The sequence below is a fragment of the Kogia breviceps genome, chromosome 2 (genome assembly GCF_026419965.1).
Source record: "Kogia breviceps isolate mKogBre1 chromosome 2, mKogBre1 haplotype 1, whole genome shotgun sequence".
Taxonomy (NCBI): domain Eukaryota; kingdom Metazoa; phylum Chordata; class Mammalia; order Artiodactyla; family Physeteridae; genus Kogia; species Kogia breviceps.
In genome coordinates this window covers 99,899,311-99,904,279 of record NC_081311.1, presented here as the reverse complement: position 1 = coordinate 99,904,279, position 4,969 = coordinate 99,899,311, and the positions used below count along the sequence as shown (strand labels likewise).

General features: G+C 39.7%; 1 pseudogene; it reads left to right on the top strand.

Annotated features, from left to right (window-relative positions):
* The first annotated feature begins 579 nt into the window (after positions 1-579).
* Positions 580-3,479, top strand: LOC131750217 (HAUS augmin-like complex subunit 6 pseudogene; annotated as a pseudogene).
* Positions 3,480-4,969: the final 1,490 nt, after the last annotated feature.

The window sequence follows — 4,969 nt, the reverse complement described above, 5'->3', positions numbered from 1 at the left end:
TGTTGTTGCCGGGTTTTGGCATTACAAGCAATGTTTTAATGAATAATCACCTACCCATGTCATCTTGTACATATTTAGGTTTCTTTGTTGGGTACATTCCCACAAGTAAAATCACTGAATCAAAAGTATGTGTATTTATAATAATTAGTAGGAAGTATATTTTATTTTAATCATTTAGTCGTATAATACGGGACATATTATAATCTGTAAAAAGATCGAAAGGGTAAATTGTAAAAAGTCGGTCTTCACTCAGCTTTTCCCCTCTAGCCCCCCCAGTTCCTTTTCCTGGGGGCTAACACTGCTACCGGCTTATAAAGAGTCCTTCAGGACTTCCCTTTGGCCGCTGTTCTGTACTACCCTCAGAGGCTCTGTTTCCCTGCGACTTTAGAGTCTCAGGCCACCTGAGGCATTTGAGGCCATTTGAGGTGAAATGGTTCCAGGCGAGAGAGGATCAGGCAGCAGCAATGGAGGGGTCGCAGTCAGTCACGTCAGACTGCCCGTAGGGAGAAAGCCTGAGGGGCGCTCTCGGTCGCTGCACCCTGCGCTTTCTTCCTTTGCCGGGCCCTGCCTACCGCCAAGATGAGTTTGGCCTGGGTCACTACTTGGGAGAAGGAGCATCTCTGGATGTATCTGCAGGCGCTCGGCTTCGAGCCGGGCTCGGCGACCGTAGCCTGTGGAAAGACGGTGTCGCACACGCACCTCCGAGTGAACATGTTTGACAAGTTGAACCGTGAGGCCTTTCAAATAGTTTCTTATTTTTTGTTTCAAATGCTTGACCAGTCTCTCAGTAAAGAAGTTTTCAAACTTTATTGATCTCCGTTTGACCAAAAAAGTGATACTGAATTCCGAAAACATTGCTGTGAATGGTTAAAAAAGATTTCTGCTGAATGTGGAAGTAGCTTTCCTCAAGTTGTGGGTTCACTATTTCCTTCTCCTGGGGGTCCTAAGTTTATTCATCTGATGTATCACTTTGCAAGATTTGTTGCAATACAATATATAAAAACCCATTCTAAAAATTCTTCTGTACATTTTACAGAGACATTTAATGTAAAGCCACAAGATTTGCACAAGTGCACTGTGCATTGCCAGATGCCATGTAGCACTAACAGATTTTTACAAATTTTGCAAAGAGAAGATTGTGTTACCTGAAAATGCCAGGAAAATGCACAATTGTCAGTTAAACAAGCACGAAATTTGAGATCAGAATGTATAGGACAGCAAAACCAAATTTAAAAAATGGAACCCTATGATGACCGAAGTAAGATACAAGAGAAAATTCAAAAGGTGCGGTCTTTGTGGGCTTCAGTGAATGAAACATTCATGTTTTTGGAAAAAGAGAAGTTGTTAGTTCAGTCCTTAGTCTTGTTAACCAATATACTTTAGATGGAACTAATGTTGCTATCAATATTCCAAGGCTCTTACTTGACAAAATTGAGAAACAAATGTGTCAGTTGCACTTAGGAAATGTTTATGAGGCTGGAAAATTGAATCTCTTAACAGTTATTCAGTTATTAAATGAAGTCTTGAAAGTAATGAAATATGAACATTGTCAGGCTGACCTAGCAAGACTGACAACAGACCTTCACTTCCTTGAAAAAGAAGCCAAATTTCAGAGGGAAAATTGTCAGATCTGAAGCATATGAGGTATAAAGTAAAAGATCTCACAACTCTAAGACATTCTATTGTTGAAAAATGAGAAGAATGGCATAAAATTTGGAAAGAATTTCTCGGCCTGTCTCCTTTCAGTCTAATTAAAGGTTGTACTGCAGCTGTGGATCTTTTACCACCTATGTCTCCCCTTTCGTTTGATCTTGCCTCAGAAGAAGCATATGCGAAGAGTATTCTTTTGCAGTACCCTGCTTCACTTCCAGATACACCTAAGCAACATATCCAGGAAAATGATTGCAAGAAGGGCAAGTGATATACTGGAAACTAAATGTGATCTAGCAAGGGCTCTGCTTCTTTCTTGTGGCAGCTCATCTCACCGTCAGATACAAACAGTGTTACACTACTTGAAAAGGACAGGAAATTGACATCTCCTAGAGAGAAAAATGAAACATTTTGTAACTGTCAAATTCTAAACACCAGAATTTGAAGTGGAAGACACTTCATCATCAAATGTTGCAAAGAGTAGTGCATTTGGAGGGTCTCTGCCAGCTAAAAAAGTGATCCATTCCAAAAAGAGCAAGATCATCTGGTAGAAGAGGTTGCAAGGGCAGTTTTATCGGATTCACCACAACCTTCTAAAGGGAAAGAAGTAATGTTAGAGGAACTAATTGACTCTCTAGTTTCTAACTCGTCCTTAACAAGGAATCAAGTTCCCTGAGGTCCAGAAAACTTGATAAGTGATATTAGGAGCTCATGGAGAAGAGCTGTTAAAATAGAAGATAACAGAATACAGAACCAATTCAAATTGGTTCTGAACATAGAGAAGTATTGCCAGAATCCTTACCTGTGGTGCATAATCAAAGAGTTTAACATGGCCAGTTTTTTCTCAGCCACCACTGTGTCCGATTCTAGCCATTCTCATTTGCCTGAAGAGGAAGTTGTTTCAGATTGCCTTAAGTGTGCTCTTCAGAAACCTGTGGTGACCAGTTACATAGGTGAACCAACAACACAAAATCTGTCAGACTTGTTAAATAAGGACGTAATTTGTAAGCAAGATTTGGAATGTACAGCTGTACAGAATAAGCTTTTAGAAACTAGCCAAATAGAGACATTCTCCCCTGCTGTAGGCAATAGGAGAGATGTGATAGGTAGCAGTGAAGAAGAGTATATTAAAATATCAGGCCACTAGAAAGCTTTTTACAGAGATCTGTCCATGCATAAAAGTATGTTATGGAACTTTTTTCAGGTATCAAGTGGAATTAGTTCCAGTTTTAAAGATAGTGATTTTGGCATATTACATGAAACTCTTCCAGAAGAAGTTAGTCACTGAAGTCTTAATAGCTCCAGTAGTACAGAGGCCAGTTTTAAACTGGAAGCAAATAGTCCTATGCACAGTGGCATTTTCCCAGAAGGTGTTGTGGAAGGAAGACAGACTACTCCAGAATCAGACTTTAATTTATAGGCTACTTGCAGTGGATATGAGGCCCTGAAGAAATCTGTGTCCAAGCAAAGGGAAGAAATTTGTCCCTCTAATCCTGAAACACTTGAAAGACAAACCTGAATTGAGCCTCACTTCCCAATACATGCAAATTGATGATATGCTTAACTTTTTGGGCACTCATGATTTGCGCACTGACTATACAAAACCATCTTGACACATGTTCCTTGGTGAAAGAAAACGGCCTCTTTCACCACTAATTAGGTTTTCTCCAGTGGAACAAAGATTGAGAACCACAATACCATGTAGTCCTGGAGAACTTCTACCTAATTTAACAGTCAGTTTTGCTGAAGAAGAAATCTTGAATAAGAGCCTTGATGCAAAAGAATCTCCATCTGACTTGAAAGATGAAGCAGTAGCCCAGTCAATTTAACTATGATGAACTTAAGTTGAAGCAATGTCACAGGATAAAAACTGATTTGTAATTTAAATACACATTGGAACTGTGACTGTTTTTCAAGGTCTAAAAAAGTCCTAAATAATGCTTTTTAGCCTTCTCTGCTGATTTTAGATAAGGAGAGTATGTTTGGATTTTCTCTCTTTGTATGGATACGGGGTTGAAATGTGAAGTATTTCGAAAGCAAACAAGTTAGGAGAAGCCATTTTGGTTTCTTGCATAATCTTGTAAGCATGAAGTAAATGGCAAAGTATTAGGTTAACTAATTCATTATGTTCGAATTTTAGTTAATTAACATAAGGATGAGTAGTTTTTGATGTGTTTTATTAAGTGGTTAACTTAATAGCCATTGGATATACTGATTTTTCTTTTTAGGGAAATAAACAACTTTTATTGTTTCTTTTTAGAACCTTCTGGTACTAAACAAAAAAAGGAAAGTAATGCTTTGGGGTGTATAATCAAAATGACAAAGTTTAAGTTTGGGAAAGCTCTAAAGAGGCTTAATGATTATTCAGGTAGGTTGATCCTGAAAAATGATATTTGATGGAATAAAGTGCATGTGACGATAGTAAAGACTGGAGCAGAATGAATTTTGAAAAAAGGAAAAAGGTGGAAGATGACTAGATACTTTTGAGGGACACTAACTATAAATACACTCAGTGGGTTGTATAGTAATTTTTTATTTAGTCTAATTTATTTATTTATTTATTTTTTTATTCTTTTCGGTGTGCGGGCCTCTCACTGTTGTGGCCTCTTCCGTTGCGGAGCACAGGCTCCGGACGCGCAGGCTCAGCGGCCACGGCTCACGGGCCCAGCCGCTCAGCGGCACGTGCGATCCTCCCGGACCCGTGCCCCCTGCATCGGCAGGCGGACTCTCAACCACTGTGCCACCAGGGAAGCCCTATTTAGTCTAATTTAGACTTTGAGAATGTAACTCTACTTTTTTATTTTAACAGAAAAAAAATGTAAATTAAAAAATTAGTCTCGTTTTTTTTGGAGGGGCACTGTTTTTGGGGGAAGGGAGCTATTTTTTTAAAAAAGTTTTTTATTGGAGTACAGTTGCTTTGCAGTGTTGTGTTGGTTTCTGCTGCACGGTGAAGTGAATCAGCCATGCACATACACACATCCCCTCCCTATTGAACCTCCCTCCCTCCCCCCGACATCCCACCCAACTGGGCCATCACGGACTGCGGAGCTGAGCTCTGTGCTATACAGCAGGTTAAGGGAGCTAATTTTGATTGTTACTTTCCTCCGCAAAAACCGTCAGTTCCCCACTGCCTACAGAACAGCTTCAAATTAACTTGAGAGAATTGAATTTGGGGTTAAATATAGCTTGTTCAGTGTTACACAGCTAAGTCAGTGGTGAAGCTAGGATTTGACCCTATTTTCCTTCCTTAATATACCAACAAGACCTCCTAGAAGTAACTAAAAGGCCAGGATGTAGGCTATGGCTGCAGGAGTGGGCC